The sequence below is a fragment of the Choloepus didactylus genome, chromosome 20 (assembly GCF_015220235.1).
Source record: "Choloepus didactylus isolate mChoDid1 chromosome 20, mChoDid1.pri, whole genome shotgun sequence".
Lineage (NCBI taxonomy): Eukaryota > Metazoa > Chordata > Mammalia > Pilosa > Megalonychidae > Choloepus > Choloepus didactylus.
The window spans coordinates 12,651,711-12,677,014 of record NC_051326.1 but is presented as its reverse complement, the minus strand read 5'-3'; the positions used below and the strand labels follow the sequence as shown (position 1 = coordinate 12,677,014).

General features: G+C 41.1%; 1 protein-coding gene across 2 annotated transcripts in view; it reads right to left on the bottom strand.

Annotated features, from left to right (window-relative positions):
- The window catches only part of NCOA1 (nuclear receptor coactivator 1), a 296,364-nt gene extending 276,380 nt beyond the window's left edge, over positions 1-19,984 (bottom strand). Inside the window, exon 1 of one of the 2 annotated variants that reach the window (XM_037813217.1) lies at positions 19,966-19,984. The gene's annotated coding sequence lies outside the window, so the exon portion shown is untranslated. Of the gene's footprint in view, positions 1-18,648; positions 19,026-19,965 lie in introns of those variants that run through there. The other variant, XM_037813216.1, reaches the window with a different exon arrangement.
- Positions 19,985-25,304: the final 5,320 nt, after the last annotated feature.

Below are 25,304 nucleotides of genomic sequence, written 5' to 3'. Positions count from 1 at the left end.
AAATAGCTTATTAAACCCCCTTCTCCCTCTGAAACATTTATTTATAAAATGATTTTTGATTAGGAAAGATTTCTTAATGCACCTATTGCATTATACTACAACACAATGAAGTGAACTAAGCATTTCTGAAAGTGCTCAAGAAGTTGAAAGCCACAGATATTATGGGCTGTCTTCTTATAAGAGGTTGGATTACATGATCAATAAATTTCTCCTATTTCTCACATTCTATGATAAATGCAAAGCTTACTATGAATTTGTAAGGAAACTCCATTTAAGCCCAATAAAATACTCACTAGCAGGAGTTCAGAGGTGAAACTAATGAAGTGACAGAAAATCATATGTTGACTAAATTATCAAGCTAAGTGAACCAGAAAGATCATGCTGACATGTACATTTGCCAGATAATGAGCTTTATCGCGACTGCAAAAAGAACTGTGGTGTACCACATACCATACAGAAAGAAAAAAGTGGATCAAAGACCTAACTGTAAGCACTAAAAACTATAAAACTCAGAAGAAAACATAGTCACAAATCTCACAAATCTTCATGACCTTGGATTAGGCAATGGGTTCTTATATATAATACTAAAAACACAGCAACCAAAGATAAAATAGATAAATCAGACTTTATCAAAATTAAAAACTTTAATACCTCAAAGGACACCCTCAAGAAAGTGAAAAAACAATCCACTGAATGGGAGAATATATTTATAAATCATATATCTGGTAATAAAGTTGTATCCAGAATATATAGGAATTGATACAACTCAACAAGACAAATCTCCCCATTTAAAAATGGGCAAAGAATTGAAGAGACATTTCTCCAAAGAAAATATACAAATAGCCAAAAAGCACATGCAAAGATGTTCAACATCATTAGCCATGCAAATCAAAACCACAAGGAGGTATCTCTTCACAACCACCAGGACACCTAAAATCAAAGAGACAATACAAAGTGTTGGCAAGGATGTAGAGAAACTGGAACCTTCATACACTGCTGATACGAATGTAAAATGGTGTGGATGCTTTGGAAAGCAGTTTTGCATTTCTTAGAAAAGTTCAATATAGCATTACCATGTGACCCAGCAATTCTACTCCTAGGGTATACACTCAAAAGAAATGAACATTCATGTTCATGTAAAAACTTATACATGAAAGATCATAGCATTTTTCATAATAGTCAAAAAGTAGAAACAATCCAAATGTCTATCAACAAATGAATAAACAAAATTGGGCATATCTGTACAATGGAATATCATTTGACATAAAAGGAGTGAAGTACTGATACATGCTACAACGTGGATGAACCTTGAAAACGGTATGCTAAGTGAAACAAGCCAGACGCAAAGGGACAAATTTTGTATGATTCTAAATACATGTATGAAATATCTAGAAGAAGCAAAATCACAGAGACAGAAAGTAGATTAGTGGTTGCCAGGGGCTGTGGAAAGGGAGCATGGGGAGTGACTGCTAACGGGCAGGGGGTTTCTTTTTGCAATAATGCAAAATTCTGATATTGAAAGTGGTGATCCTTGCACAATTTCATGAACATACAAATTGTACATGTTAACAAGATAACTTTTATAGTATAAATTATATCTCAATAAAATAAACAGGAAATCTTTCTTTACCATATCAGAATGAAATCCTAAAAATCTAGATTATGTATCTTTCACCACAGTAAATAGAGAGTATAACCATATGATTCCCAGAGTAATAAAAGAAGTGTGTGATGGCAAAGTTCATGTGTCAGCTTGACCAGGTGATGGTATCCAGTTGTTTGGTCAAGCAAGTACCAGTCTGATTGTTACTGTAAGGGTACTGCACGGATTTAAATCATCACTGAGTTGACTGCAAATACAATCAACTGAGGAATCTGCCTTCAACAATGAGTGAAGTCTCATCCTCATCCAATCAGCTGACAGCCTTAAAGGGAAAACTGAAGATTTCAGCAGTCAAAAGCATTCTATTTCCCCCCATCCCACCTATTTCATTTAGTTTTTGTCCTCGTTTTTCTACTCATCTGTCCATACACTGGATAAAAGGAGCGGGAGCCACAAGGTTTTCACAATCACACAGTCCTACCACATAAGCTACATAGTTATACATAAATCATCTTCAAGAATCAAGGCTACTAGGTTACATTTCTAGTTTCAGGTATTTCCTTCTAGCTATTCCATTACACTAAAAACTAAAAATGGATATCTACATAACACATAAGAATAACCTCCAGAATGATCTCTCAACTCCATTTGAAATTTCTCAGCCACTGAAACTTTATTTTGTTTCATTTCGCTTCCCCTTTTTGGTCAAGATTTTCTCAATCCCACCATGCTGGGTCCAGGCTCATCCCCAGGAGTCATGTCCTGCGTTGCCATGGAGATTTATACTCCTGGGGGTCATGTCCCATGTAGGGGGGTGGGCAGTGAGTTCACCTGCCAAGTGACCCAGAACAATTTTAACGCAAGTTTCCAACATTCAACTCGGCCAAAAAATTACCTCAATTATACACTCATAGAGCCTCCAATTGAGAAATGTACCCCCCAGCTAGCTAAATGAATTCAGCAGCTATGTATAAGCCAATTAAATATCAAGGGATAGCTGCAAAAAACATACATGATTAGGGTTTTGAAGTAGATCTCGTATCTTTCTTTCTGAAATAACTAGATAATAGGGTCAGCTTTCCACCAGGGACATTGCTAGTTAGTATACATACAAGTACATCATAAACATAGTATGGCTGGGAAACAATAAAAAATTAAATAAAATTTTAAAAGATAAGCATCTCAATAGAAAAGTGAACAAATAGGAATAGACAGTCTTAGGGGGAAAAACACAAATGCAGGCATACCTCATTTTGTGCTTTACCTTATGAAGTGAAAAAACGTCTAACAATTCACATAGCATGATCCTCTCTCTCTCTCTCTCTCTCTCTCTATCTCTCTATCTCTCTATCTCTCTCTGTGTGTGTGTGTGACAGAGAGAGAGAGAAAGGGAGAGAGAGTTGCCAGCTTGGAGGGGAGAGGAATCCCAGAGGGAGCAAAGAGGGGTGTGGATTAGTCAGGACTCAGCTCCAAGAGATTGAAACCCAGTTCAAATTAGCACAAGCAAGCTGGGTAACGAATTAGCTCCTTTAACTGGAAAACATAGGGTGGATCTAATTTAAAGTGCAACTGGATTCCAAGGTTCCAATCACACCCATGCCCATGTATGCAAATGCGTCCAAGTGTGTGCGATAGTGCATTTGTGAGCGTGTGTGAGAAAGCGCAAGTCCATCTACCTGCCTGTGTCAGCTGTTTCCCTCTGCAGGGTGGCCTCATTCTTCCCTGTGGCAGCTGGCTTTCTTCCTACGACCAGGCACCCTCTCTCCACTCAGTTTAGCAACCCCAAAGGAATGAAATTGTCCCTCTCCCAACACCTGTTTGTTCAATCTCAGGGAAGAGCTCTGAACCTGTTTTGGTCACGTGGTCATCCTGTAGCAATCACTGTGTTCAAGAGAATGAAGCATTAGGACAAACCAAGCCTGGGTCACACGCCCATCCTGGGCCAAGGGGGAGGATCCTGTGACCTGAAAACATAAAGCAAGTTTCCCAACATACAACTCAGCCATAAAATTACCTCAATTAAACACCCAGACAGCATCCGATTAAGAAGAGGAGGGGGGTTTACTAGACAGCCTGAATTACAGCTACCATACAATTCTCTACAGAGATTTCATCTTTTAACTCCATGAATTTCCATTTTTTTAATTTATTACATGTATTATATATATAGTTTATTTTTTCTTTTAAAATGCAGAAAATTATTGCAGTGCAGTCAGAGATAAATCCTAAGGACTAAAAAGTTCAGGATTGATGACTTTAGGAATAAAACCAGGAAAAAATAAGCCTTGTGTATAAATAAGAACCTGAGCTTCCTAGTCCTGCATACTTGGCCAACACTGTAACAGGTGTTAAAACCGTGTTAAAAACACCTAACTGTCCTTATGAAACCAAGCATCAGAAAGGCAAAAGCAAAATGGAGAAACAGGTTTTAATAAAGTAGCAATGCATTGATAAGAGGGGAAAAGCACCTCCAGGCACCCAATGATATTCTCAGGCAACAAAAGGTCACCAATAGTATTTGAAAGCCCTTTACACCCTCTTGCTTTTCTCACCCTAAAATCTTACCAGCCAAACTGTATGTGTAAAAAACCTCTGGGCCAGTTATACTGAAGCTGAATAATCACTTTCTATCTGCTCCAAATATATACACTCTAAAGATGGTAGCAAAGTAAAACAACAACAACAAAAAAGTAGAACATTAGTGAAACATATCCTTTAATTTCCCCACTGGCTACCATTCAGCACCACAAGTTCTGTCCACAAGTAAATTTAGCAATAAAAATAGACTGACAGAGAAAAAGTGATTCCTGTCTTCAAGAATTCCAGGCAGGGCCCACCAATCTGGTATTCTTTTCTCTAAGAAAATCAATTCTGCTGTGAAGAGACAAAGACGTTTACTGCTCACCAAATACTCGTGCTCCTGCCCACTTCTCCCAGCACCTAGTAGTGCTGTGTGACTACTGCTGGCCAATGAGCTCCAAGAGGTAGTGACATGGTCACTTCAGGGCCAAAGCCACAGCAACCAAGGAGGCTTCATGTTCCAGATGGTGCAGCAAACGCATTCTATTATTCTAACTACAGAACCCTTTTTTCACGTTCCATGGGAGTATGCTATAAGCAGCATTCCAAATCCTAAAAACCTAATCCAAATTCCACTTCTTCCAGGAATCCTACGCAGACCATGCCAGGCCCCTAGCATCATCAGTAACAAACTGATGTATGTATACCATGGGCAAAGCACCGTGCATTCAAACTGGAGTAATACACAGACACTGTAATTTACAGTCTGGTTGGAGGGAAAGGACACAGATGTAAAACAGAAACAACTACACATGATACATAAATTTCGAGTACTAAAAATTGTAACTGCTAGCTGAGTTTTCCTTACACAACCTGCATCCTATACTCCCATGTGACACCTTTCACATTTGTTTCTAATTTGTGTAGGATTTAAAGTAAATGAGACTTACTATAGGGCTTATGCTGCAGGATAATACTTTCACGGTGCCCCACACTACCATTCGAACAACAGGTATTCAACAAAAATGTATCTTTTACTGAAAACAATGTGTTGAAAAATTAAAACAGAAATGTAGTAATCCTCAAGACATTAGAAATTTGTGTCTCCAGCACCACTAAGAAGAGAGAAGAAAAAACACACGTTTTTCCATTACCCACAGCAGGGAGAGCTCTACATTGGAGAATCATGACTTACCAGGCCAGCCCAGACTTCTGAACACAGCCCTCAAGGATAGCCAAGCAACAACTGATTTCCAATTAAATTTCCCAAATACCCTGAAACTAATAGAGAATCCCTAGATATTACATAAGAGTATTCCAGGACCTCCCCCCCAACACACACACACACAAATGTCTATAAGTAGCATTCTGATTTCATCTAACAACAAATATTTTCCTATCTATGTGTGTAAGACAATGCAGAACACAAAACAAAAAATGATCCCCTTTTCCCATTTTCATACCCTAATTTGGGAGATAGGACACATGAAAACAGAAATTCCACAGAGTACAAGACAGTATATAGAAAATATCAAGTGAATAATAAAGTAAATACAAAAGTGTTCACAGAAGGAAGATACTACTTTTAAATTTTATCGTCTGAACACTTAAAAAGCAAGATGGACTCAGAACCGAGCTTTAAAGGATAGGCAGAATTTCGTTGAGACTAGGATTAGGGAAAACATTCCAAGGAAAGGAATACGTAAAGGGGCGGAAACAGGGAAGCCCAAGGGATGATCAGGGGACAGTAAACTGACAATTTTATTTCAAACAAACAGTTTATTGGCAGAGATTAGCAGGAAATAATATCAGAAAAGCAGGTTGGTATCAAACATTAGAAAGCTTTAAATCCCATGCTAAGGAACAACTTTATCTTGACAGTAATGAGGAGTCACTGAAGCGTTTTGAGCAAAACAACACAATGAAAGTAAAAAGTAGGATGATCATTCCAAAACAGAATTTAGGATAGACTAAAGAAAGAATTCACTGGGACAGCGAGACCACTTTGGATACTACTGCAATAATCAGGCCTGAATTAGAACAATCACAGCAAAGGAAAAAAAGCAGAGATCTAAGGTGCTGATAGAATTTGGAAAGATTTTTTAGAATGCATCAAATCATACCCTAGGACTCTATACATCTAAGATTCAGATGCTAGAAGTGAAAAGCATAGCAACTGTGGCACCCAAGCCTACCCAATAGGGTCTCCCTATATTTGAACTGACACTAGACTCCATACTTGCATTGCCATCTCCACACTCATACAACAGACCTACTCTTTTTTATTGGGAAGGAAAAAAAGGTGGGAAATGATACACAAAAGCAGCCAACAGATGAAGGGCCAGGTAGTTGTGCAACAAATAGACAAGAGCTCAAACACCTGTAAAGGCCAAAGGCACTGCAATCATATCCATTGAAAATGGCAAAACGGACTACAAATCCAGTCAATACTGCAGGCTGGAGTAATGACATCAGATAAATCCATTAAATTTGGCAAGAGGATAAAGACTGGATGAATGGAGTTATTGAGGTCCTGGGCCTTAACAACAGAGCTTCTTAATCTTTGGGGAGGTCATGGCCCCATTTGCAAAGGTGGCAAAAGCTACAGACCCTCTCCCCAGAGAAATGCATAGACTTAACTTTTGCACATAATCTCAGATTGTTCTAGACCTGCCTCCCCTTCACCCCCAAAGCCTATCTAGGGACTCCTTAGTCCCTGAACTCCAGGTTAAGAACCCTTGCTATAAAATAGTGATAACCAAACATTTTTATCATATGCCCACAGTTAAAAAACTTTTTGAGTAGGAAGCTACATTTATGTCTGTTTATAAATTATATACACAGTACACCAAACCAATAAATTATGTATCTTGAAAGCACACACAAAAATGGAAATTAAAAAGAACAAGATAATAAAATAAACAGAATTTTTAAACATTTATTTTACTTATTGATGACATGAAAGCTCTGTGTTCTTCCTAATAAATGCTGCTATGAAAACCACTACTTATGGTGAGAGTAATGTGATTGAACAGGGTGTATTATTTTTTAATCTTGTTTTCAAAGTTTGTGATACAGCAACTTGAAGGTATGGTTCTAAATTCTGTTTATTTTTATAATACATACCTACTTTATTTGGTTTTAATGGTTATCATAGCAGAAAAAAAACACACTTCACAAAGATTAGTAAAACCAAAGGGAAGAACTGCATCACGGGCTGCACTGAATAAAACATGATATTCAATTTTCAATGCCATTCACCACTTATGCAAGGGGTTTTCTAAAACTCAGCTAGTGCATTTCCATATTTCCTGATGACAAGCTGTTCTTACAAACTAATCAGATGGTATTGCCTTTTTATATTTCCAGCAGCAGTTTCGAAACCACTAAAACGCCTCTTTTACTACTTTTTATACAGGTTAGAAAATTTAGTTCCCAAGTTCATGTATTTACATACAAAAGTTCTTAAAGTTAACGCACATCATTTTCAGCAACTTAATCCAAAAATGATATAGTTCCAAACAACCATTTTCAATACCTTCTCTCCACAGCACTGAACTTTGCTTTATTCTGAAAGTACTTTTTTTTTAATTTATTTATTAGAGAAATTACGGGTTTACAGAACAATCATGCATAAAATACAAGATTCCTATATACCACTGTGCCAATTTGAATGTATTATGTCCCCCAAAACGCCATTATCTTTGGTGCAATCTTGTGTGGGCAGATGTATCAGTGTTAATTAGATTGTATTTCTTTGAGTGTTTCAAAGATATCATAGAGATATGACCCACCTAACTGTAGGTGAAAACTGATTAGAGAAATTCCATGGAGGTGTGGCCCTGCCCATTCAGCATGGGCCTTGATTAGTTTACTGGAGCCCTATAAAGCTCAGACAGAAGGAGCAAGCTTGCTACAGCCAAGGGGGACACTTTGAAGAACGCACAGGAGCTGAGAGAGGTGCTGCAGGTTACAAAGACATTTTGGAGATGGCCTTTGAAAGCAGACTTTTGCTCTGGAGAACCTAAGAGACAACAAATGCCCCAAGAGCAACTAAGAGTGACATTTTTGAGGAGCTGAAGCCTAGAGAGGAACGTCCTGGGAGAAAGCCATTTTGAAACCAGAACTCTGGAGCAGACGCCAGCCACGTGCCTTCCTAGCTAACAGAGGTTTTCTGGACGCCACTGGTCATCCTCCAGTGAAGGTACCCGATTGTTGATGACTTACCTTGGACACTCTATGACCTTAAGACTGTAACTTTGTAACCACATAAACCCCCTTTATAAAAGTCGACCCATTTCTGGTGTCTTGCGAAAAGGCAGCATTAGCAAACTGGAACAACCACCCTGTTACTAACACCATGCATTGGTGTGGGCCATTTATTACAATTGATGAAAGCACATTTTTATAACGGTACTATTAACTCTAGTCCATGGTTTACCTTAGGGTTCACTGTTTGTGTTGTGCAATTCTATGGATTTTTTTTTTTAACTTTATTCTAGTAAGCCATATACAACCTAAAATTTCCTCTTTGAACCACATTCAAATATGTAATTCAGCACTATTAATACATTCACGATATTGGGCTACCATCACCACCATCTATCACCAAAACTATTCCATCGTCTCAAAATGAAACTCTACATTTTAAGCCTTAAATCCCTATTCCACATCACTTCTCCATCCCCAGGTAACCTATATCCTAGATTCTGACTCTATGAATTTGCTTATTCTAATTATTTCCTATCAGTGAGATCATACAATATTAGTGCTTTTATGTCTGGCTTATTTCAATCAACATGATGTCTTCAAGGTTCATCCATACTGTCATGTGTATCACAACTTTATTCCTTTTTGTGGCTGAATAATATTCCATTATATATATACACACCACATTTTGTTTATCCATTCATCAGTTGACGGATATTTGGGTTGCTTCCATCTTTTGGCAATTGTGAATAATGCCAGTATGAACATCAGTGTACAAATACCTGTGTGAGTCCTCGCTTTCAATTCTTTTGGGCATGTACCTAGAAGTGGAATTGCTGGGTCATATGGTAATTCTGTACTTAACTTTCTGAGGAGCTGACAAACTCTTCCACAGCAGCTGCACCATTTTACATTCCCACCAGCAATGAATGGGTGTTCCTATTTCTCCACATTCTCTCCAACACTTGTAATTTTCTGTTGTTTTTTTTTTTTTTCAGTAGTAGACATTCTAGTGGGTGTGAAATGGTATCTCATTGTGGTTTTGATTTGTATATCCCAAATGGCTAATGATGTTGAGCATCTTTTCATGTGCTTTTTGGTCATTTATACATCTTTTTTAGAGAGATTTCTATTCAAGTCTTTTGTCCATTTTTTTAATTGGGTTGTTTGTCTTTTTTGTGGTTGAGATGAAGGATTTCTTTATATATTATGGATATTAAACCCCAATGGATATATGTGGTTTCCAAATATTTCCTCCCATTGTATAGGATGCCTTTTTACTTTCATGATAAAAATCCTCTGAGGCACAAGTTTTTAATTTTGATGAAGTCCCATTAATCTATTATGTTGTTGTTATTGTTTTGCTTTGACTGTAAAGTCTAAGAAATCACTGCCTAACACAAGGCCCTGAAGTTGCTTTCGTATGTTTCATCTAGGAGTTATATAGTTTTAGCTCTTATATTTAGGTTTTTGATCCATTTTGAGTTGACGTTTGTATATGGTGTGAGGTGGAGGTCCACTTTCATTCTTTTGCAAATAGAGATCCAGTCTTCCCAGCACCATTTGTTGAGGAGACTATTCTTTCCCAATTGAGTGATCTTTGCATTCTTGTCAAAAATCAGGTGGCCATAAACATGAAGGCTGCTTACTGAGCTCTCAATTCAATTCCATTGGTCTATATATCTGTCCTTGTGCCAGTACCATGCTGTTTTGATTACTGTGGCTATAGTAAGTTTTAAGATCGGGAAGTGTGAGCTTTCCAACTTGATTCTTCTTTTTCATGATGGCTTTGGCTATTGGTAGTCCCTTACCCTTCCACATAAATTTGATGATTGGCTTTACCATTTCCACAAAGAAGACTGTTGGAATTTTGATTGGGATTGCATTGAATCTACAAACTGCTTTGGGTAGAAGTGACATCTTAGCAATATTTAGTCTTCCAATGCATGAACACTGAATGTCCTTCCATTTATTTAGGTCTTCTTTGATTTCTTTTAGCAAGGTTTTATAGTTTTCTGTGGACAAGTCCTTTACAACCTTGGTTAGATTTATTGCTAGATATCTGATTTGATTCTTTTAGTTGCTATCATAAATAGAATTTTCTTCTTGCTATCTTCTTCTGATTGTTGATTTCTAGTGTATAGAAACACTACTGATTTCTTTTTTAAATCATGTTTTTTTTAATTGTAGAACGCTGATCTTATACCCTGTCACTTTGCTGAATTCATTTATTAGCTCTAGGAGCTTTGTTGTGGATTTTTCTGTTTTTTTTTTTTGTGTATGATCATATCACCTGCAAATAGGGAAAGTTTTACTTCTTCCTTTACAATTTGGTTGCCTTTTATTTTTCTTTCTTGCCTAACTGGTCCTCTGACCAGAACTTCCAGTACAATGCTGAATAACAACAGTTACTCTTTGAGTCACTGTTAAGAACTTACCACTGTCCCAAAGGGACAGAATAAGTAAGTGTATTTATTTTTCATAAATATCTGCCAGGTAGTGTACCACTCACAGCCACTGTCATAGAACATATCAGCAAATTTGGGACACATGTCTTTTTGTGAAAGAAAAATTAGTAAATCATCTTTAAGTTAGACAAGTCGTAAGTCCTTTGCCTCAAGATAACCAGTTAACCTCTATGAAATATTACACAAAAGATTTTCATGGTGACTCCCCCACTGTAACACAAAATATTAAGAGTCTACTATTTTAACTCTAAAAATCCAATAACCCAGTTAACTGCAAAACATCACAACTTCCTTATGGACCTCTAATATTTCTTCCATTTACCAGATAATTTTATGAAAGCCCACTTCAGAAATCATTGCTCTAAAAATGCTCGGGCTTCCAAGGTTCAAGGCTCTCTTTCAGCACATTCCAACAAATTTCCCTCGTACCCTATCAAAGTTTAAAGGACTTATCTTGAAAGGTACTCTAATAATATTGTATCTATCTCTAAATTATTATCAGTTTGGCAAAACATATAACCACAGCACATTCTGTGATACCAGTTGTCTTCTACACTGTTCCCTTGGTGTAATGTTGACCAGGGGTACAGTCAAATAATAGGACTAGAAAAAGGTCCAAGACTCTTCATGACACATCCTTCCGTAAATGCTTTTTAGAACATGGCAGGACATAAATAAATCAGGAAAACAAATCATGGACTATATTGAGAGCCAGAAGCTTTTGACTTGTATGGCCAATCTCACTTAGTGCATATTTATATAAGGAGATGACATTTGTACACTTAAAAAAACAAATCTGCTGCTGCATCATCTTAGAGAATGACAGATGATGATATACTGTTGAAAAAAAAAATACTCCTTCAAATAAAAAAGTATAAGGCAATGAAAAAGACTTTGTACTAACTTCTATTCAAAAAAGTCTGTTCTTAAATATATATAAAAATGAGCAAGGTCCCAGTGTGTTAAGCCTTGCATATGGAATCATTTCAAAACTATGAAAATATAAAATTCCAGGTATAAAACCTGCCAAGAAAATATCCCTGTACCTTCACTTGGAAAATTGACATTTCTCATTTTTATCCAAATCTATATACTTCACTGCTCCCCACCACCTCTCTCCACTAAAATCCTGCCATATGTGCACCTAGAACATCTGGTTCCCTCTCCCACTTCAGCTGGTGCCATACTACTCCTTGTACTTTCCCTCTCCATTATTCCCTAAACAACCCCAAGCTTTTCTGCCCTCCCACCTTTGTCAATCTTCCTGAATATACTCCTCACCCCCACCCTGTCCCTGCCTTCAATGCTCTTGTCCACCATCAAGTTCTCCAGGAAACTTGCTCTGATCCCTCTCAAATAAAAATAATCAGGGAAAAAAAAAAAAAAAAAAAAAAAAAAGAAAAGAAAAGAAAAAGAAAATAATCACTTCCTCTCCTGAATCCTCAAAGTTCCATTTCAGGGCTTCTCTCACAGCACTCATCTTATTCAATCGGTATTATAGGTGTTTATCTTATCACCTCTCTTAGGTCATAATCTCCTTAAGAACAGGAGCTCTAGCTTATCATTTGACTTCTCTATCTTTTAACAACACAGCATCTTAAACAAAGTAGGTACTCATATAACTATATCTTGAATGACTGATTGAGTGCCTACTTAGAAATTCAATTAGAGACTCCCTATACATCTGGAATAAACAGGGAGGTACGACAGACTTCGCAGAACAAATACCTTCTCCCTGACTTCCTCCAAATAAACTCACCAAAGTGAAGCCACTACTACACATACAGATGCTTTCAAAAAGCAGGGACTTTGCATCCTTTGACTATCTGGCCAGCTATGATAGAATATCTTTATACACACACATATGCTCACAAGAGTATCGTCTACTGTCAAACAATGAAATCAACACCTGATAATAAAAGCATGTAAATATTTCAACCATACAGGCAAACTAGAAATTTAAGATGTAATATATATTACACCCATCAGAATAAGATCAACCACTCAAAACACAAGTTAAAAAAAAAAAAAGTGGAAACACAAAGAATGACCAAGCAATTTGTTTCAAATGAAAAAAATTCCCCAAGCTTTAACTATTTAAATACTAACAAAACTTGAGAGGTAGAATCTTAGTGTTAAGAATCCAAAACCAACCATTCAAAGATAAGCTTACCTAGACAGAAGCACCAAAAAAAAATCAACATTACTAAAGTACTAAGGTGAGACTAGCTACAGCAAGAGAATCTTAAAGTGAGACTTTCATTAAGTAACTGGCACATCTGGCTCCTGGGTCATCAGAGAAGAACGAGACTGCAGGAGTCTCCAGGGCACACATACGGAACAGAAAGAAACCCAGCAAGGAAAAGAGGGCTATCATGTGGCCACGTGTGGCAAACACGCTTGGCGAGAGGCCAACTAAAGAGCATGAATGTGATCTAGAGTCAGAAGACCTCGACTAAAATGTTACCCCAACACCCACAAAGCTGTGCAGTCTTATACCCAGGCACTTAACCTCCCTGAACCTTATTTCCTCACTTATAAAATGTAGCATGGAGAGCTATACAAGTGCTCAGAGACAGCGCTCAACAAATACATGCAGACTCTGAATAAGGACAAAACAAGAAAAGCAGATATTTCTCCCCAGGCTTTCTTCTGCAGTCTTTGAGAGAGTGGGCTTAGTTAATTCCTGATTATATACCTTGTTCCAATATTAGAGGGTCAATTTTTGGTCAAAGAGTAAAAATACCCCTTTCTTCCTAGCTGGTCCAATGATCCAGCCTTAGTCTTCTCATCTGCAATATTAAGGAGGTTGTCCTAAATGACCACTAAAGTCCCTTTACTCTAAAAGCAGTGGCTCATGCTGTCTCAAGGATTTTCCAATCTAATTAGGAACACCAATTCAACATACACTGAAGAATCCCTCCCTCTCCCTCTCTCTTTCTCTCTCATCCTTCCAAAAAAAGTTTATTTTATAGAACAAACTGAATAACTGGTGCTAAAGAAGTGATAAAAATCAAGCTTTCTGGAGTACATATCAGCTTTAACTCTGTTTCTGAAGGTCAAGAGAACATAAAGGAAAAGGAAACAATCTAAATTAAAAAAACAAAACATGTAAAAGCAAAGAAGCAAGATATCTGTGGGTGATTATAATCCTTTCTTCATTTGTTTAGCACTTTACAGTTCACAAAGCATTTCTGCATGTGCCGCTGCAGCGAATTTGCTGAAATGGGAAATACAGGAATCAATTTAAACTATTCACATTTGATAAATTTGTCCACAGAGAATCTCTACTAAAAACAGTAAGATCAAAAAACATTTAAGAAAGGAATTTTTTTCAGCACTGATGTGAGGGATGATTTAGAGAGGAAAAGGCAGCCAAGGAAAACAACGATAAGGCTACCAACTATAGAATTTTAACACATCATTTAATGATAAAGAAACTCAGGCCCACAGAGTCGATGTAACTCCCGTTACTCATGTGCCAAATGACAGGAGGGCCAGATTGTAGAACCAGAAATACAGGGGGGAGTCCAAGAAACCGCAAAGGAAGAATCAGATAATTGGGTGACAGATTGGCTAGTGATGTGTTTTAAGATACAGAAATTAAGAAAACATTATTAATTACTTCCTGTGTGCCAACCATTATGCTAGATATATTATTTAAAATAATACTTCAATTATTAAAGATCACAACATGAAAGTATATACATTATTTCAATCTCAAACATGAAAACCTGAGGTTTAGTGCAGTTAAATAACCAGTCTGAGTTTTTATCCACTGAGTATGTGTCTGGAAGACCCAAGACACTAGCCCTTTCTGCTCAAGTTAAAGCTCCATTTCTAAAAGAAGCTTAATAATTGCCTCAAAATTACAAGCCACAGGGCCCCAAATCACTTTCTGGATATATTCAATAATCCAGTGTTTTTAGGATGCCGTCCTGATAATGGACGCATGTCACCTATGTTCTTGCACCTCTTGTTATCAGTCTAGTCTGTCTGTCCCCACTGGTCAGGTCCAGAGCTTTTCAGTAAAGCCAAACTTCCCTGCCCTCCACACTGAGACATATGTATCAGAGAAATTCAAACAAAATATGTCTAAAATGAGGGTGACCAGACTGATTAATTTCAAGTCTTCCACAAATGGCATGACTCTAGATTTTGTTTTGCCATAAGCTATTTATCTTCTAAATATAATAACTATACCAAGCTTTTCTAAAACCTGTCACATCAAGGTGCCCCCATAATACTGTGATGCATATGGGGGTGAGGGGGAAGAAGCATGAAACAATAACTCAGTTTACTTGCACTTCTGGAATTGGACCTGTACAGCAGTGTCAGTGTTTTGTAATAATTTCTCTTTTTCAACCATGCATCCCACAAAAATATAAAATAACAATTTCTAGACTCTATACCATGCACCTACAACCCGCTGGTCCAGAATTAAGCTGTAGAGAAAAAAATTCCAAACCACAAAACTGGACCTCCTTCTTAAGAAGTTTAAACTAAGCAACCAAAGAGGGTACTCAGTTGCCAAGAGCCCATCCTATTGACCTCTGACTCCATACATTGAGAAAAGGTACAAGGTAAACTAAAATATAAAGAAGGGAGAAGGCAAGGCTTGAAATGATTAGGAAGAAAAAGATCAGAGACCATGAGTCCCATCTCACTAGCTAAGATAATGATTAATAACTTAGGGAGAGAGAAGCAGTAAAGGAGAAGTCCTTTACCACAGTCTAGGTCTGTCCAAATTGGTAGGAGAGTTGCACAAGGTGGGAGAAGTTTTTGTGGTCCTGCAGACCTGAATGGATGATGTGTTCTGCCAACCAACTCCTGAAACATGTATGTCACCCAATCCCACCCTCACCTCCATGCCTAACGTTTGTAGGAATACAGAAAGGAGCGCACCACAATGGTTTTGGGCTTCTGCCAGGAAAACAGTTGATGGCCCTCTGAGACGTTCTATGACTACCATATTTAAAAGGCAGAAGTCACTGCCAAGAAAATAATGAGCATCCTGGGAATCTCCTATGCCCCATGACTGAGGGGATTCAAGTAGGGGCCGTATGCTTGTACTCACCTCCCAAACCTGCCCTAAAATGTAAGCTATGCCAGGCCATATGGCCTAAAGCCAACCAACTCCACAAGATGTGCAACATAACATTCAAACACCCCTTGGTGGACAGAACCAAAAAAGAGAAACCAAAGTAAGGAACAGAGTAGAATCTCTCTAAAGCAAGGTACCTGAGATTGATGACAATAGAACAGATAGGACCAAATGTCCTTGAAAAACAATTAGAAATCATATTCAGATGTATATCCAATAGAGACAAAAAATTTTAAAGAATGTCCAATATCCTGTTTCTCCGACTCCTTCCCACCACCTTTCAGCACCTCAACGCCACCCTCATCACTTACTCAACGTTTAGCCCTGATGAAGGCCGTTCACTGGATTAGCAGGATCGAGAGTACATGCAGAGAACATTCCATCCTGGGAACGACATCTTTAAATTATTTAGGCTTGTTTACCACACTTCCCCAGGGTAAAAGCATGAAATTTTGCCAACACTTTCACAATGTACACCAGTCAGCACCATAGCAACCCAATCCTCGGCCCACCAAAAGATTAACACATATATAGAAAAGAGGAAAATCAACAAAAATTAAAATTTGACCCTAAACTCCTTCAACAGTTAAACGTCTTAAGTAGCGGTAGTATCATTATAGCAAACCCACTTCATGCTACGATTACAGCTTCCTGGCATAAGCAAGTTCTTGAGATTATACAAACTGCTGCTTCTGATTCCAGCCCAGATTTCTAGAAACGAAACTCTGGAATTGAGGAAGAAAAACAAAACAAATGTTGGCAGGAAGAGGGAGGAAAATGCACCGTCTATATAATCTCATTTTAAGTGGAACAATCACCATTAGTTTCATCAAGCATTTAAAAAAAAAAACACGGATGTAAAATACTTTTGGCTTAAACCACACAAAAAGCAATTTAAAAGACACAATCCTAGAGATACTCTCAGAGACAAAGAAGGATGAGATTAAGTATAAACTACGTTAACTTCAGTCTAATAAATAAGCAGAACAAAATATCTACCAAATCAAAGTAATACCTGTTAGTTTTTCTCTCCAAACCATACATTCACTAATCAGGCCTTCTTTTTGACCCACTGTTCCCAAAGCATAAAGTCTGATTAAGAAACTGAGGGTAAACCCTGCAGACAGAAGTTCATAAAGCCAAATTAGACCTTTCCACAAAGTACAGGAGATAAAATAGGAACACTTCCAAACTGATCTAGTTTACCAAAGAAAGTTCGAGGAATGCCCATCTATTAAGCTGAGTCAACCCCCCACTACTACCTTTAACCTAAAAGCATTTCTAGTTCAAAGAGCCAAAAAGACCCAAGCAAATGCCTTCTGTTCACATTATTCCCAACATTAAGAAATCTGACCCCTTCCTACCTACATCACAGCCTCTGTGAAACAAGCTGGGAGGCCCCTTTGGCCGACTTTTTTTTTTTTTAACTCACCTCCAACCAATTCCCGAAGAGGGGACAGGACAAACCTCAAACAAATTTAACCCTTGAAATATCCAAGTCTTCTACAGTAATGTTTTACCCATACACTTGAAGATCTCTTAATCCCTGAAGTGTAAGCATCAGCCCTCACAAATCATCACCACGGAGATAACTCTTGGCATCAACACGGGGTGCTGGGACGGCAATTCACCCAAGAACCCCTCATTCGCCACCATCACACTCAACATTGCAAATCCACCGTTTCCAAAGGAAAAATTTCACCTTGTCCACAAGGACACCTGCCCCTTCACCGCCTCTACAAAGAACAGGGAGAGTCGGGCAGGTCAGGCCAAAGACCCGCCGGCTTCAAGTTTTCCTCCCCAAGAAACACTCCGGCCACAGCACCGGGGACCGTCCTGGTCGCACTCGCGCCTCGCCTGTCAACCCCGCCACTCCCTCCAACCTCGTCAGGCTTCGCAGCGTCTAGCCCGTGAAAGTGACTGGTTTAAAAGAAAAATAAAAAATAAAAATAAAAAAAATTAGACTAGGGACTCTGGTGTCCATTTCTCTTCCAAGGGCCCAGGGAGAGGTTCGAGTTCTGCCACTGGCCATCGACCAATCCCAACAAGCGATCATCTCACCAGCCAACATGTTCGCTTCCCTTTCTAGGTCCCTTCAGCAGGATTCTAGGAAGGGGACCAAAGCCTACTGTAACGGGAAAATCCCTTTTATCCATCACGTTTCCAACCCCGAAGCCCCTTATCCCGGGAAGGGGGGACAGCCGGTGCGCCGGGGTCCACAGCAGCGCCTGCGGAAGCTGCGCTTACGGAAAGGCATGCCGTGGTCACCCCCATTTTGCAGTCCGAGAAAACGAGACTCGGGGAGGTCAAGCGGCTTGCCAAGGTCACCGCGCTCGTCGGGGCCAAGGGGCGCCGCGCCGACTTCCGGCTCCCCACTCGGCGGCGGCGGGGAGCGCCGGGGCAGGCTGCGGGCGCCGTGCTCCCCCCCCCCCCGCGGCGGCGCCCCCTCCCCGCGCTAACTAGGGCAACTGGAAAAGGGGGTGAGAGAAGTGGCGGTTGCAGCCATTTCCCTCCGCGGGGAGCAGCCCCCAGCTGGCGCCCGTGACAGCTGCGACCTCCGCCCCCTTCAGCGGCGCGAAGGGAAGAGGGAGAACTCGGGGCCAGCGAGCGGCGGGGGGGACGGAACGGAGAGAAAGGAGGGCGGGGGCCGGGGGGCCGCCAGCTGCTCCCCGCCCCCAGGGCCGCGGCGGCCGCGCGGCTCGTGACAGCTGCACCCACCCAGAGGCTCCGCGCCCGCCGCTCACCTGCCGCCGCCGCCTCTGGGCCGCGCTGACGGGTGCGGGCTCACCCGCGACCGTGGCGGCGCCGCCGCGGCCTCCGCTGCTGCTCGGGCCGGGAGTCCGCCCCCCGGGGCCCAGGCGGCCGCCGCCGTCGCCGCCGCAGCTCTCCGGCCCCCTCCTCGGGAGCAGGGGTCCTCCCCCCCGGCAGGGGGATGCAGAACGAACCCGGCGCGGGCTCCGCTCGAGGGAGCGGCGCAGAGGAGGGCGGCGAGGAACTCGGGGCCGCGGTGCAGCCGTCTGCGGAGAGGGCTCGGCGAATCGCGTCAGACTCCCGCTCTCCTGGCCCGAAGAACAGGCATTTCAGCCGCTCTCCGCGGCCGCCATGTTCTCCTCCTCCTCGGCCGCCGCCGCCGCCGCCCCCCCGCTCGCGGCCCCGCCCCCTCGGCGCCCCGCCCCACCCCGCCCCGCCCCGGCCGCCCGCCGCCCGCCGCCCGCCGCGCCTCCCTGCACGCTCCGGCCCGGCCCGGCCGCTGTGCCCTGGCGCCCGCGGACTCCGACGGCGCGCCCCCGGGCCTCTGCGCCCCCTGCCGGCCGGGGCCCGCCCCAGCCCGCGTGCTAACGAAGTGTGGGAAAGGAGGCCCCAACTCTTCCCCTCCCCTCGGGGCGTTTCTCTGCCTGCTGCCGGGAAGCGGCCTCGAACCCGAGTGTGCTTGCAGCTAGGCCTCCCGGGCCGTCAGCCTCCCGGTTCTATTTTTCCAGAGAGGGTCGTGGGGTGGGGAGAGGCCCTGTGCGCGAGGAGAGGCGCTTCTGGGCCTGGCCCTCCACTCATCTGTTGTGTTACTTTGAGCGAGACACATCCCGGGGGCCTCGTTTTTTATTCTGTAAAATTGAGGTGTGGTTGCCTGGATGATTTCACAGACTATTAGACAAGGAAAAGAAAGATCGTCTGTCCGCTTCGTTCAACAGTGGAAAAGATCTAGACGCGTCAGGCTCTGCAATTCTATGAATTACCCAGAATGTCTGTCATCGACAGAGCTTTCCCCTCAAGGGGGCTCACACCTTTCTTTTAGGCTACCCCCTTTTTACTCTACAATGGAAGTGCTACGTCCAAAAGTAGGTGTTCCTTGTCGCTAGAGGAATCAATCAGCTGCTGAACAGCCTCTCTGAGCCTTGATGGCCTTATCTGGAAAGCATCCTTCATCCCCAAGGCTGGCAATATAACACCTCGCTCTCTGGCTGGGTGATTCTGGCTGGGTTGTCCGAAGGATGAATCAGTCGCTGGCTGTGGAAATGCTCTATCCTTCCCTGCACTCTTATTCCCATTTAGCTGTCTTCACCTACCTCAATTCTGTCCTGCTGCTGTTGTCTCCCAACGTTTCCTGCTGTCTCTCTTCCAGCGTTTTCTACCGTGAAGCAACCTCTGTAAATCCGTAAGCCCGTCACACCCGCCTCTTCTCCTCCCTGAAACCTGACTTTTCCCTGAAAACCCGAGCCTCTCTGGTACTTCTCTGAGACAGCAGGCAACTCCTTCCACAAGCAGGTACCTCCTGCTGTCGTTCACTGCCAAATGCTGTATCATCCTCTTCCTGTCCTGGTCAAGGTCAGCCCACACCCCCACATTCATTTACATATTCATTCAAGTGATTCTTCTCAAAGACCTCCTGCTGGGGGCCTAGCTGCATTTCTTTAGATCCTGCCATCGCCTGCTTTAGCAGGAACTCTGGCCACCTGCAGAGTCCTCGTGCCCAAGAATAGCTGGGATTACCCCAGGACTTGTATCTCAGGCAGACACCGCCTCCCAGTCTAGTGGTGTCCAGTCCAGACTGTGATGGTGCCTTGTCCGGGCCTCTGATGTCTAAGATGAGCCACTTATGCAAGGTACCCCTGTCGCCCACTGGACACTGCCAGCTCCTACGGGGGCTATGCTCAACTGCTGATTGCCAGATCCAGAGGACACTCTTCAATCCTCATATCACGTGGCCTTTCTGTAGCACTTGCTGCTGCTAGCCCCTCCTTTTTGAAACTCTCCTCTCCTCCCCTGTCTCCTACAACACCCCCCTCCTGTCTCTCTATGTGCTTTGTGACCTTCCCTTCAGTGGATCTTTTCTTGGCTGCTCCTTTTTTACAAAGCCATAAAATATTGGTATCCCCAAGGTTTTGCATTTTCCCTCCTTTCCTCTCACTTGTGTTGACTTCATTTATTTCCAAAGTTTCAACTGCTAACTCCATCTCATCTTCTTCTTCTCCAGTGTCTTAATTATTTAAAACATCCTTAGGACACACAGTGTCTGAGATTTTTGTTGAATGATGAATGAAACTTAAGGTATTATGTATACTGCCATAACCATCCATGGATGGTAAGAAAAGAATTCCTTTTCTGAGGCAATACTCCTAATTAAATAAGATCCTTTGACTTCTTTCTCATTCTTCTGCAAGTCATATTAGCTTACCAAAGCTGTTGTAATCCCCTTTTATTTCTCCCAGTTGGTCTTCTTTTCCTTGGTCCTATTTACCCTCTCACTGGCTCCATTTACTTTTCCTAAATGGGCCCACTTCCTTAGCTCGAACTAACCACCCCACCAGGAACTCTAAATACAAGGGCAAAAGATTCATTAATTAGGTTTACTTCCTGAAGTGGCATCGGTGAAATGCAATACCTTTAGCTACTTAAGTGAAAGTTCCCTTACTCCCACAGTACAATGCTAATCAAAATGTTGAACTACTCCAATGAAATGAAAGTGCTTTGAAGAGATTGTTTTAAATGGAAATATAAGACAACATTTAACTGTTACAGCCCAGGTAGATCTGGTTTTAGTCCAAGTCCTATTGACCCCATACATAAAGAATAATCCTTTGGTGGAATAGAAACATGCTAGTTATATGATCAGGATCTGTAACATACTTGTTGAATTTTCTCCAAAGCATAACAGATTCCTCATTCTATAAAATATCTGGCCATTGTACATGAAATCACTCCAGTTACTGAGACAAAAACTGATTTAACTTTGACACTCTTTTTTTCAAATAGTTTTTTGGTTTGTAATAATACATAGACTCATAAAATTAGTTAAACAATAAAGAGAAGTACAAAGAAATAAGTAAAAAACCAAAACAAAACAAACTCTAGTGAGCCAGAGAAAAACATAGTGCACATATTTCCAGACATCATTCCGTGTACATTTACACCTTTAAATGTATGTATTCAATTTCACGTTTAGGCACACTGCAATGAATGCCTTCTTAGCACCCTTCTGAGATCACAGTAAAATCTGTTTTCCCAAAGATTCATGGTGTAAAACACAGGCCTGCCTCCCTAACATATGTACACCTCAGTCAGACTTGCTATAGTGGCTACATCTCAGTTTTGAAGCCTGGGAGGGTTCAGTTGACCGTGGCTTGTGCGGGGTGTTTTGACAGACACCAGATGTGCTCTTACCACCAAGCTTACCATAGCACCCGCGATTTCAGTAACAGATTCATTCCTTTGGGTTTAAAAGTTGCTTTCCCAGGATGATCCTTTAAAACAAATCATTTCTCCCTGATGATGGCTGTTGTCAAAAATTGACAACATACAGAGAAGTACAAAAATGAAAATAGAAATTACCTGTAACTTGCTGCTCTGACACTTCTGTTGACATTTTGGTATTGCCTTCCTTTCCTTTCCTATACATGCAACTGAAAATATGTTTTTTAAGCAGCTTTACAGAAAAAGAAAGCTGATGAATATAAATTCTAAGCATTCCTCTAAATTTACTTCTGGTTCCTTCAGTCATTAAATAAAATTACTAAATATCTACGACATACAAGGCATTGAGCTAGGCATGGATTAGCAACAAAGAGCACTTTTTCAGTGTATAAAAGTGTATATATTTTTACAAACCAGCGGTGTGTATAAACTGTTTTATGTTCTACATTTCTCTTTCATCACTGTTTCTTACAGATTTCTTAAATATCTCAAAATTCTTGATTTTTAAGGGTTGAATAGTATGCAATTTTACTGATTTAACCATTTCTTTATTGTACAAATTTTGGGTATTTTCTCCCCCATTCTTGCTTTTGGATTCTTTTCTTAGATTTTACTCTTCTAAGGAGGTTATCAGATCCCCTGGCCAAAACCTCCCCTGCGTTCAACCCCACCAATGAGCTGCAGATAGCAGCAGATTCAGAGAGCCAGGAGCAGACCCTCCTGGGCGACTTCAGAGTGGCAGAGGCACACCCTCTCAGCTTGGGGGTTGGCGGTACATGGTCCTCTATCCCTCCCACCTTCCAGGGCTGCCCAAATTCTGCAGGCTCCCTGAGGGGCTGTTGAGGAAAAGCAAGAGAAACCAGAGATGGAGAAATTCCTAACTATCGTTCCTCAGTCCCCAGAGGCAAGCTGGAAAGTTTCCAAATACAAGAATCATAAGTAGAGATTTTAGCCCAATATTCATGCACGCAATCATTCAATAAATATTTATTAAGAGCTACTATGTGCCAAGTGCTATTGTAAGTGTTGGAAATACAGGTGAATAATTTCTATCCTCAAAAGCTTATGTTACGGAGAAAACACACAATAAGTGAGGGAAAATGTCATATAAGTAGAATATATAAAGTACAAACATTGGTGCTAAAATAATCCGATATAGTAATCACTCTAAACCTAACACCATTCTCAGAATTTCCCTTCATTACCAAGCTAAATGGTTTCTCACCTGGATAACAGGGGGACCGCTATAAAGAAATCTAAGAAGGTTCTTCAGTTCAATTTAATGAGCTGGGTGCTTACTTCCTACCGTGGACTGGGAAGCTATAGAGACGGAAAAGAAAGGCTCCCTGCCCTCAAGGCCCTCACCTTCAAATAGGAAAGTTTGATGTATTCAACAAACCACAATAGAAGGCCGATAGTGACGTGTACTATATATCTGCATTTTGGGAGGGGAGAGGTATATATTTTCATTCACAGAGCTAGCAAGTGTCAAGGATATACTTCAAACTCAGCACTTGTTCACAAGCTCAGAGTCTACATATAGCTTCTCTCTTTTAATTTTTATTCTGATAACATATACATGACTCAATATTTCCCATTTTAATCACTTTCATGTATACAATTCAGTGATATTAATTACATTCACAGTGTTGTGCTACCATCACACCATCCATTACCAAAACTTTTTCATCACCCTAAACAGAAACTCTATACCCATTAAGCAATGCCTCCTCATTCCCCCCACACCCAGCCCCTGCTAACCTATAATCTACCTTCTGTTTCTATGTATTTGCATATGAGATCATACAATATTTGTCCTTTGTGTCTGGCTTACATCAATCAACATGTGTCTGGCTTACATCAATCAACAGGATGTATTCATGTTGGTGCACGTATCAGAACTTCTTTTATGACCGAATAATATTCCATTGTACGGATTGACCATATTTTGTTCATCCATTCATCAGCTGATGTGCACTTGGGCTGCTTCCACTTTTTGGTGATTGTGAATAGTGCAGCTGTGAATGCACGTACCTTCTTGTTCCTTGAGTGTCCATGGCTTTGATTCCAGGAGAGAGTTCACTTTACTCTTCTGCTCTCCCCCACTGCTCAGCCTCACCAATGCAACATGCAAATCCTGCTCCCAAGCTTCTTCTGTCCTCCTCCTCCTCAACTCTCCTTTCCTCAGGAGCTGTCAGAGAGTTTGCCCTCTCCTTATGTTCCTATTTCCCCTAGTCTCAGAAGACACTGAGAACACATTTTCCTTTGGCTTTTGCCTTACAGAATTAGATGGCAACACTTACACCCACAAAATCCTAATATAGGAAGGGATCTTGGCACAACTTTCCCACATTACAGATAAGGCACTGAGGCCTGGAGCAGCTAAGTGACTTGCACAAGGTCAAATGGCTGGTTAGTTAGTTAGTTGCATGAAGCACATTTTTGCTGGGGTGAGTCTAGAGGGAGGCTTGTTACAGACAAGGTTTCACAGATTAATAGGGTCTTGTTTACCTGCTCCTCCCTGTTAGCATGGAAAGAAAGAGGACATAGTTAACCAAATACAGGTAATGCACACAGCAACAAAGCCATCCAGCCACCCAGAGAAATAGGGGTAAAAGCAGGATGGCAAGTGGTTAAGAAGTGAGTGGTCAGCTGACCCCCTTGTGACATATGTTGATGGGGAGAAAGGCTGGTAATCAAGAGCTTCAGTGGAGACAAGAGGCTTAACTTTTCAGCATAAGGACAATATGAACACACTGGTAGGCAGAAGGGAACATAATTTATTAGAAAAAGACTGAAGTTGCAAGAAAGGAAAATAATTGAGCAAGCAAGGTTTGAGAGAAATGGAAGGAATGAGATTGAAACCATACAAAGGACAAAACTTCTTGGCTTATTCTGCCATTAACCTGCTACTTGACTCTAAGCTCCACAAGGACAAGGACCACATCAGGTTTTGCTCACCTTTGTGTACATTACCTGGCACATAGTAAGTATTCTATAATATTTGCTGGAGGACTAAAGGAATGAACAAATGATAAATGCTATATTTATGTACACAATAACAAAAGCTTAGGTCCAAATCAAAGGAAAAAAAGAGACAAGAAAGAGGTTGAAATATAACACAGATGCCTGCTTGGGCCTTTTTGGCCAAAGTACTGGAAGACATCCAGGAAACCAAGACAAATTGCCAGTAGTCATTACCATGAAGAGAAAC